We start from the raw sequence: 11,651 nt of genomic DNA, 5'->3' as shown, positions 1-11,651 counted from the left end.
GTGTATACAAGTCATGTATAATTAAGATTGGTAAGACCTTTGACTGAGCAACCCTGCCCTAAATCCACAACCAAACAAGGAACAGGAAATGAGGCGGGATTACTCATTCTAATTCTACAAATCTTAATTATAAATGACCCTTATGTATACACTAAGTCATCATAGCTTACCTGTTAGGGTTTCAAATTTTATACGAATGCTGCGATTTAATTTGAACGGGCGAGTAATCATAATTATAGATAATTATCGGGGTTTGGAAGCGTACCAAAATATAGCAGGGTTCTTTGATGCTTTCCCATGTATTGGGGTCAAACTCCTCCTGCTCTCCCGTCATTCTTCTCTGTTGGACATTCCCTCTTGTATTGTCCTATTTCACCACAAAGGTGACATATGGTGATGGTTCCAACATTGGCAGTTAAAGTGATGAACTCAACCGGAGTTCTACAGATGCGGGCGGTATGCCCCTTTATGTTGCATCTATTGCATTGCAGCTCTCGGCAAACTCCATGATGATGGTAGTTGCACTTGCTGCAGTGTGGGAGGTTTCCTAAGTACGGCTTGGTTGGTGCTAGAATAACAGGCCTGATGGGGGTATTGACTGCCCCAGTTCGTCGCCCTCTGTTAGGTTCCTGAGTTGAACAACTCCCTTTCTTGTTCTCGAACTTTCGTTTCAGGATATTAGGCTTAAGGTTCAACGTGTTCTTACAAGTAGGTGCTCGTTGCTGTACTTGGCTATCACCACAATCGGGGTTACCGATAGCATTACTACTAACATTTGTATTGTTATCATTAAGGTGTGCCATGACAGCTGCTACAGCTGCTGTGGCCGCAGCTTGAAACGTAGCCGCATCTATCTGAAGGATTGGTGTTTCGCTGGTGGGTTGGTTACGTTTCTTTGAAGGCATGATTCTGTTACATGATAAGAAAATGAGCTCATGAGCGACAATAGTTGTCTCTAGATGTATTCTAACCATTTGTATCTATGTATAATTCTTATTGTTTTGTTATATTGGTCTTAATGATTCGACCTGCATCCCTATGATGCAGTCCTGGTAAGGAACATAAATAAGTTTCTAGAATGGTTATGAACCGAGTATCATCCGAACTAAGTTACCTTCGTTTGGTGAATATCGTTTCCCAATTTTCGAAAATATTCGAAAACAATTCATAACAGTGTCTATATAAAATAGACTTATGAATTTGAGAAGTAATCACTATCAATTAAAATTTCGTGATCTGATTCATTGTTATTAGCCGTGACAGGAAAAGAGGATAAGCTTAAAACCTAATGTGAGTAATGAATTCACTAACTCACTAGGTTGAATCGATTTACTAGTTATTACTTAGATGAAAAAGTGCTCAAACACTTTACATGAATCACCCGTGGTTTTCTTTTGTTCTCTGTTCTATTCTGGGTGGTAATGATTTGTTTCCTCCTCGTATCTATAGGGTGTCCTTGTCCTTTGTAGGTATATTGAATTCCTGAGCTGTCTTACTTCTGATTCTGACATTGATCCTCATCACTTCGTAATGAAGATTTTGAATCTCAGAAGTTCATGTGAATCTCCCATTGGTGTCCTTAATAGGGTAAGGGCACTAAATGATTTCTATAGTTTATTTACCTATCATCTGTTTCTTTCTCGGAATTTTCCTAATGAAATTCTATTGGATCCTCCTTGACTCTTCTGTTGATTGTTGGAGTGACTACATCTATCTAAGGGGTTTATACGAGAATGTGAATGTCTAAAGAATCTATTGAGAAAATTTAAATTTTTACGAAGGTGATCCTTTCTGGTCCTTCTATAATCACATGGTGTGTACCGATTATATATAATTCAGATCAAATAGACTTTCGGATAAGTAATCCTACTCTAAAACCACATCCAAACAAGGAAAAGGAAGTAGAGTGAAAATCACATATTCTAAGTCTATAAAATCTCAACTATATATAAGCTTACCGTATCCACTTAGTAATTATAGACTTACCAGAAAAGATCTTTTTAATATTTCCCCAAGGTTATTTATGGTATCTAAAATACCTCCATGGTATTTTAATTATAAGTTTGATTCTTGGACTTCTAGATATAATAACTTGACAAGTTTTTAGTTTTCTTGTTATAGCATCCTAAAATACTCCCATAGTATTTTAATCTTTATGTTTGATTCTAGAATTCTTCTGGTATTTAGGTAAGTTTTAGACCTGTTGCAACACTACAATCACTCCCCAAACACATGTTGGTCATATCTCGAATGAATATAGTTGATCAGACTATATTGATCCCAGATATGATTACATCACTGTTTAGGTTTAACTGTAATGTCCAACATCCAAATACTTTTGTTTTGTTCTTCTTGTGACACTCATTCTAGTATATACATTCTGTATGTACTTATACTTTTATAAAATATTATTATATTTTTAAAGTATAATTCTTGGTCAGAGTGTTTTTATCCCAATGGGTTTATAGTTGTATATCTTTTATGACTGATATACTGAGTTCACTATAAACACTGCTCTGATACCAATCTGTCACACCCCCAAACCAGAACGGCGGAAACGTTCGGGGGCGGAGGACTTCATGTAAGTATCACAACACATGAACTATAGTAATCCAAGTACAAACAACCATTGCATTAATAAGTATAAGTTTTACATAAGTGTTTAAACATTACATATTCAAACACCAAAGTAGGTACAGTAGAAGACAAGAGTCGCGGTACGGTACTAGGTAGACTTCTCAAAAGCTTTGGGAGTGTACCTGTCTACTGGATTCCTGAGAATACAAGTTATTTGGAAAGAGTAGATCAGCATTTAAGCTGGTGAGTTCATAAGTATTTTAGTTCTGTTAAGTATACCCTAAGTTCTTTGGATTGGTTCCTCCAGAAAATCCTATATTTCCTGAGGTGATTAACTGATAACCTCAATAGTTTCCCTCTGTAATTACTTAGTTTATACTAATTATATGTAACCCAATATCGAATGGATAGTTAAATGGGTGTATCTGCCCTAAGCCCACAACCAAACAAGGAACAGGAAGTAAGGCGGAAGTCACACATTTCACTCTCAATCGAATATTACTTATGTATAACTCTGATGTAAAAACTAAGGAATTATAGAATTAACCACTAAAGGTCTTTTATGTTATACTAGTTTACAAAGATTGAATGACTAAATTCCATTTGATAAGTAGTTTAATTCCATAAACCGTTTCATTTGTAAAAGTGGTTTAATCCCATAAACCGTTTCATTTGTAAAACTGGTTTAATCCCATAAACTGTTTCATTTGTAAAAGTGGTTTAATCTCATAAACCGTTTCCTTTGTATTAGTGGTTTAATCCCATAAAACGTTTCTTTTGAAAGAGTATTCTTAGTTATATATGTTCTATAGTAAAAACCTTAGTATTAATACTGGAAAATATTATATTATCCATAATACTGCCTTGTGGTTTTAATTGTTCAAAACCAGAAGTACAAGTATATTTACCATACTTGATTTCATGATACGTAGCTTTTACTGTAAGTAAAAACTACAGAAGGTATATTTGGTCGGGATGTAATTATCTTTTCTTACTGTTTTAAGAGAAGTATATTACTTAGTAATTCACTCGTTCTTCAGGCGTCGGAATGGTATGATATTTGACACCCTAGGCCTGCCGGCCAAACTGTAGCGAACAGTAGAGGTGCGGGATTGTCAGTCCCATATAGATCTATACACAAATTCACGCTCTCCCTACAAGAGATTCTGGTTAATAGGTCAGGACTTAAAAGTCGTACTTAGATAAGTACACCGTGAAGGGCCTCACAAATTTAGTGTTTCAACGAGATTTATGATGTATTATTACCCCGTGTTTGCTAACCCTGGTACTCTGTATAGTACCTTTGTTAATGCAAACTCGGTATGATGTATTATTACCCCATGTTTGCTAACCCTGGTACTCTGTATAGTACCTTTGTTAACGCAAACTCGGTATGATGTATTATTACCCCGTGTTTGCTAACCCTGGTACTCTGTATAGTACCTTTGTTAATGCAAACTCGGTATGATGTATTATTACTTCTTTAATATATTATCATATACTAAAAGTATTATACATATCCTGGTATAGGTAAATGAATTGTTGGTAATTTCCTTGGAATGTGAATCATACTTGTATATTTAGTTTTGAATCATAAATTATACCTATTATAATTTATAGGTTCTATCTGATTAGCATGATTTCTCATGGATGAACACCTTTGCTCAGCCTGATACAAAGGTAATGATACCAAAAGGAGTAACCTTTTATACTCATATATGTATAATATATATATAATTAAGAAGGAAACGACCTTCGGACAAATAACACAACCTTAACTCCACATCCAAACAAAGAAAAGGAATTAAGATAATTCATTAGTCCTAAGTCCTTCAAATCTTATTTATATATTTATACATATATAAACATGATTTTGGTAATTATAATTTGAAATAGTTTATAAAACATTTTTCAAGGAATTTAACGGAGTTTACATGACTTTAAAGATTTAACATGGCTTTAAGTCATTTTGGAAGTATTTCGTAATTATTAAAAATATACGAAAAGCCTTTGTGTGATTTTTATCACATAATTATTAACACAATTTATATTGTGTTAAACTTGTATTCCCCCCTAAAAAGCATTTAAAAACAATTAAAAATGTAAATTATAGGGGTATGAACTCACTTTGATAAGCGGTGATTCGGGCAGCGTTTCGTTTCCCGGAAGGAGTTTATTTGACGAAAAACCGGCTCAATTCCGGCAGAGTTTCGACTGGAAAGAGGATAACTTCTCGAGAATTTCGGGGCTCTAGGGCTTGCTTCGGGCTTTAGACATGATATCGGGGCCTTGGGGGATCGTGAGATAGTCGAGGGGGTGAAATGGTGTAAAATGGGAAATTTAGGGGTGAAAAATCCTTCAAATCTGAGAAGGCTCGCACCCTTTATATAGGGGTGCGAGGGTTCGGCCGAAGGAGGTTAGTCATCGGACAGCTGGCGAAGGCGAGGAGTCAGCAGCCACGCGTCGGACATACGAAGTGTACACGGGGCGAGGCTTCGGGCGTGGAGGTTTCGGATTGGACCAGACTTCGGTCCAATGGGAGGAGTGCACGATGGTCCGAGGAGCATCTGCGGGGTGTCTTATGCGATGGTGTCCGAAGCTTAGTGGACCGCGGACTTGGTCCAATCAGAATGCGATAGGTGAGGCTCGGTCCTATTAGGAGGTGACACGTGGAGGCCTCGCATGCGAGGGATGACGTGTCTGAGGATGACTCATGAGAAATTTCCCGGTTTTCAACATTTTCTTGATTTTTGTGCAAAAAACTTGCGAAAATCATAACTTTCCCATACGAGCTCCGTTTTTGACGTTCTTTATATGCACGCGTAGGTAAAATCATACTCTACGACTTTCGTTTAGACTTCGTCGGCTGATTTTGAATTTATTTTTAATATTATTATTTTTAACAGACCGAGACAGGAAATCCGTTAAAAATTCATAACTTCTTCATCCGACGTCCGTTTTCGTCAGTCTTTTTACCGTTGTGCTACTTTTGACGAGACCTTCGATTCTCGTTTAAGTTGCGTCGGCTAAATATCGATCAATTTATATTTCGAATTTTTAGATGTCTACTGTTAAACCGAAACTTCGAAAAATCATAACTTCCTCATACGAAGTCAGATTTTTGCGTTCTTTTTATGAACGTTCTCGGTTTAACATATTCTATAACTTTCATTTAGATTGTTAAGGCAAAAAAGCCTTTTATGGAAAATTCGCTTTTTACACTGAACAGTGTTTTGCCGGTTTTGTCGCGGATTTTCGATTGGTCATAACTTCTTCGTTATAACTCGGATTTCAGTGTTCTTTATGATTTTGGAAACCTTGTTACAAACTCTACCACTTGGTTCATCCCAATTACGATTATTTATCAATTTATTTTTGACCACAGTTTGACTGGTGTCACATGTTTGAACCTCTCTAGTTGAGGGATTAGCTACTACAAGTTGAGAAGCAAAAGAAGAGATGCATACAAGTCCATTGGAAGAACCAAGAAAATGACAATCATGAGCATCAAAGAATCTGTCATCAACATCACAAACACGCGACCCGTTGCGATAAGAGACACTTGACGTAACAATCCTCCTATCTATATCATTGTTTTTGTAATCAATTTGGTAACTATAGTTCATATGGAATTTAATGAAACCAGAGTCAGAGATAAATTTTTCCCAAGACTTACACACACTTTTGCATCAGATTAGATCCCTCACATTCAATCTTTTCAGTATTTTCGAAAGGACATCACCGTGAAGCTCTGCCATTGAAACCCTAGAGTCGGCAATCCGAAAGGAAAGAAGGGGGGTGTACCCACACGATAGCGAGAAATTTATTTCTATGGTGTATTTATTAGGGATTTTAGTTATCAACACTTAATTCAAAACTGAACACAATATTTATTAAACTTAGACAAATGTCAAACAAACTTCAGTGATACTTGCAGAATAAAACTTCTGAAAAAACTTAATTCAAAACTGAACACAATATTTATTAAACTTTTGAAAATTTAATGTGGTTCGGTTGAGATGACCTACGTCCACGGGCGAACGAGAGAAAGAAGATTTTATTAAACTTCCAAGAACAATTATAATCACACATAAATGTTAAATCTCAGTTGAGCTTTCAAAAGAAAATAATCTTTCTTGCTTACTAACTGCTCCAAAAGATGTGCGCTCAACTTCACAATGATTGCTCTCTTGAAATTACTGTGTACACACAATCACGCAAGGAATAATGAATGAGGATATGAGCCTATTTATAGGCAAGCATGGAAAACCCTAATTCAGATGGGTCTGGCTAATTATGACTCATCCATAATTAGTTCATGAAGGGGATACCCTAAGTTCATCATCCATGACCATCGTCCATGAGCATCTTCAAATTATGAGCATCTTCAACATATGACACTGATGCTCACCCGAGCTTCCTTGTGCTCTATTGATCCCAGATGCTCCATGTACCCAGTAGCTCTAAGTGCTCAATGTTGATTCTTGATGCTCACACATATATCTAAGTGTAAGGATCTCAATGGGGGCAAACGGGTCGGGGATTGCATCCCCCGCCCCCGCCCCCAAAATTGTCATGTTTCCCTGCTCCCGCCCCCACCCCCCGAATTCCTGAATTACGCCCCACCCCCACCCCCACCCCCAATTTATTTTATGTTGCTTTTTTTACGCTAAATAAAGTTCTTTTTTGGGCTAAACATAACTATTTTTTTGGAAAAGAAAATAGTTCTCTGTAACAAAAACATGTTAAAAACAAAAATGCTATGACATCTCAAAAACATTAGAATGGAAACTTAAAAACTTTTTTTTTCTGAATTTTGGCAGCTCAGAATCATGCTATTATTATTATTATTATTATTATTATTATTATATATATATATATATATATATATATATATATATATATATATATATATATAATATATTAACGGGACCTCATGGGACTTTCAGGACGGGACTACCCACCCCATCCCTGCCCCGAAGTTAAAACGGGGGTTAATTCTACCCTCACACCCGTCCTTGCCCCCACTTTTTTAAACAAATACCTCAAACATGGGATCAGTGTCCCACGAGACTTTTTGACATCCCTATCTAAGTGCTCCATTAACATTCCAAATGCCCCAATGAAATATCTAGATGCTCCATTGAATTTGATCAGGTGTTCACACCCTAACAGTGAACTGCTTCTAGTGGCCTACATAGAAGAAGTTAAGAAAGGATATGGATGGTTACATGATTTGAGATATTCGAACCACGTGAATGGAGATTTATCATGGTTCTCAAAGTCACACGGCCATAGTTAAACTTGGAAACAATACAATAACGAATGCGCCTCCTTAAGGTAATGCTAAGATAAAATTGAATGGAATCAATCATATTGTTTGTGATATGTACAATGTTTTGTAGTCGAGGAACAAATCTTACTATGTCACGGCTACAAGAAAGTGGTCAAGATATCTTGACAAAAGGAATGTGTAAAATTTTTCATCCCAACAAACGTTTGATTATTAAGACCTTAATGGGTGCAAGTAGCATGTTTATGCTGTCTATTGAATCACAACCTCAACCCAATCGCAAAGAAGACCGGTTGATCACCATTCACAAAAGGATAACAATTGAGATGTAACTTTGGCATAGAAGGTTGTGGAACTTAAATTGTACATGGAACTTGTACATGTAGACCTTTACAGACCACGTCAAACAATAATAAGAGTTACAAGTTTTGTTTTATTGATGATTTTAGTAGAAACGTTTGGGCATATCTTTTTGATATAGAAAAATTAAGACACATTACTACTTCAAATGTTTCAAGAAATTAGTTAAGAAGGGAACAGGTTTTCTAGTGAAGTGTTTAAGATATAACATAAGGTTGAAATCGACTTGATGAATTTAAGGAAACATGTAAGGAAAAGGGAATAGAAATACAACATGCGTACAAATGCTTACATGGACTAGCAAAATGGAATCTCTAAACGAAAAAAATAAACGATCATTATTAAAATGGCTAGGAGTTGTTTTATCTAACAGTGAATGCCAAATAGATTTTGGGAAGAAGTAAACAGCTAAAAAACTATTTTATGGATAGATCTACCAATACAACTTTGATATATATCAATCCTGAAAAAGTGTGGAGTAGTAATCGCCCCTATGTTTCATATTTATGTGTATTTGGTTGTTTAACAAATGTTCATGTACCATAACAATAGAGAATGAAGCTTCATGACAGGAGCGTGGATCCTATACTCTTAGGATTGGATTTTTCATCGAATCTAAGGCCTCTAATTTGCTCAATCCTGATATTAACAAAATCAAATTGACAATGAATGTCATTTTTTATGAAGATAAAGGATAGTGTTGTAGCAAATCACATAGTAGAGAAGGTCGTCACTAACAACAATACCAACGAGGATGACAACACCAACGAAGAAGATGAACGGTTGAGGATGATATACATCATCAGAGATTTATAATAAGAAATTGGTAGAATTCCTGTAATTCGAGAAACAAGAATGTATCCATATGGGGCACTAGTTTGCCTGGAAGATTAAACACGTCCTCAAATTTTGCGATAAGGGCCTTGACGGCCTCGGAAGCCTCACTCGATTCAGTAATCTCTGATGCTAACCAATTTGGTGATACTATAAACGCATTTTGTTCATAATGTAATAACGACCTGAAGAATGATTTGAAAGAGACTGGATTCCTAGACAAGCTCGGATCTCCTACCTATGTAACACTCTGTTTCCCTTCCATAATGTCATTGTAAGATCTTTCGAATTTACAATCATATCCCCCATGTTTGCATCCATTTAATACCTAATATTACATCGGTGACCTAAATCTAGAGGGAAGAAATCATCTACGACGAGTAGATCGTGAAACACTAGAATCAATTTTTTTTACCAATAGTTTATGCAATGCCTTGTGAGACGAAGTTACCCGCCATCAATTAGTTCCACCACTTCAAGACCGCCAATGTTTTTGTGTAGTGCATAGTCTATGGGGGCGTTAACACTATAACCGAGTTTAATGTGACTTCCATTGTATCTAAGTGAGCATGATCCTAGTTTGTATTAGACGGTTCTTCCTGATCCTCTTCTTCATCTTCGTCTCTCAGTACACTACTTGATGGCCTGGTGCGAACTTGGCATCACATTTGAAGCATAACCCTTTTGCCCTTTAGCTGCGAGTTCATCCTTTGAAAATCTTTTGAACGTACTCAGCTATCCCCATGCTACCTCTAACTTTCCTATATGAGGTTACCATATCTCCATATGTTGATCGGAATGGCCAACCCCCGATCATGCCCCTCTCCCATCAACACGGTTCTCGTTACCGCCAATCGCATTGTGCGGGTCAATCCCTAGGGTTGTATGACCCTCACCGAAGATCTGAGTTTCGATTTTAGCTTCTTGATGGAAGTTCCTTTCTATATCGGTTTCCAATGCTTCATATTGCTTCTACATTGCTTCCACAGCCCATTGGTGTTGTTGTTGATTGGAATGGCCCACCCCTATCCTGCTCCTCTTCCATCGACACAGTTCTCATTACCGCCAATCGCATTGTGTGGGTAAGTTCCTAAGGTTGTATGATCCTCACCAACGACTAAGTTGTTGTATGATCCTCAGAGTTCCGATTTTAGCTGCTTGATGGAAGTTCCTTCCAAGACCTACTCCAACAGCCCTGTAGTTAGGCCCACCATTTTCCCAAAATTTCTAACGTAATCGTGGGCGGATAGCTATGAATTGCTCATACCGGCTACCCTCATACGATAGCCGGAATGATCAAGGAGATGTCATTTCAGTCCTCTTCATTATCAAAACGATGACGTGTCCTCACTCCAACGATACCAAGGCTGCTCCATCCATATATAAGGTTGCAGCCTTGAGTTGTTAGACTTCCTCGATGCCTTGAATCTATTAAAAGAACGCTCAATGCGGTAGACTTAAATAAATACATCTTCTCCTTCAAATAAGGACCTTTTTTGCTTTATGTACTCGATCCCCTTCGAACCAACTTCTTCTTTCATCCTATTCTTATGCGATTCCCATTTTGCACCTTCGCCTTCTTGCTTTTTCCCAACCCGATTCGTTCTCAGATAATGGAAACCCCATATCATCGTAGAGACGGTCTTTCGTCGTGTGTCGCTCGCATTCTTCCTTGGTGGGCAAGTTACCCACCTTCGTGGTTAAGTGGTTGATGGCCCGGAGGAGTTATTCAATCTTCTAGTTGTGTTCTTTCTATTTTTCCTCGGCTTCACTTCTAAATTTGATGAACTCTACTTCCAAGTTGTCGATTTTCTTCAATCCCATGGTTCGCTTTCTTGGTGCCCTGATACTTGTTAAAACGAACCAGGTAGAATTACTATAATTCGAGAAACAATAAGGTATCTGGAAGTCTTAGACTCAAATGAAAATTCTCATTATTCATCAAAATAACACATGAACCTATGAATACCAATTTGCCAAGAAACCTAATCCAATCTAACCCCTATTTAGACGATAAAAAGATAAATCTCCCTATTAATTAATTCACTTGTTTCTAGGATGCTTATAGACTTGTCCAAATTTGCAAGACGTATCATGTTATTGAAGCTAATACTAGAAGCAACGAATCGGACAACCTCCTACATGGATGAGTGATTATGACTCGGGTAAGGAACTGGAAGATGTTTGAGAAAACATGACCGTGGCATAAAATTCTGATCCAAATTCATACAATGAAGTTGTTAAAATGAAGCATTTGAGAATTGTCGTGACAGATGAGATCAAGCCCATTAAGAAGACCATTAATGTAGCTTAGTTGGGCTGCCAAAATGAGCTAAAACTAGTGAATCTATAAGACCAAGCTGAAGCATAAGGCCTTACTAGTTGCAAAAAGAGACTCATAGAGGTATGAAGTTGATTCTTTTGAAGTTTATGCACCTCGTGTGGAAACATCCACACTAGGAACTACTACAGGATTGGATTCTCAAAAAAGGTGGAATATCTACCGGCTAGAAGTCAAATCTCTGTTTCTAGATGGAAAGCTGAATGAAATTGTGTACGTTGAGGCTTGAGCAACCACAAGGGTTCG

Source organism: Lactuca virosa, chromosome 6 (genome assembly GCF_052849685.1).
Source record: "Lactuca virosa cultivar CGN04683 chromosome 6, Lactuca_virosa_CGN04683_v6, whole genome shotgun sequence".
NCBI lineage: Eukaryota > Viridiplantae > Streptophyta > Magnoliopsida > Asterales > Asteraceae > Lactuca > Lactuca virosa.
The sequence above is the reverse complement of the archived record's forward strand: the minus strand, read 5'-3'. Positions refer to the sequence as shown.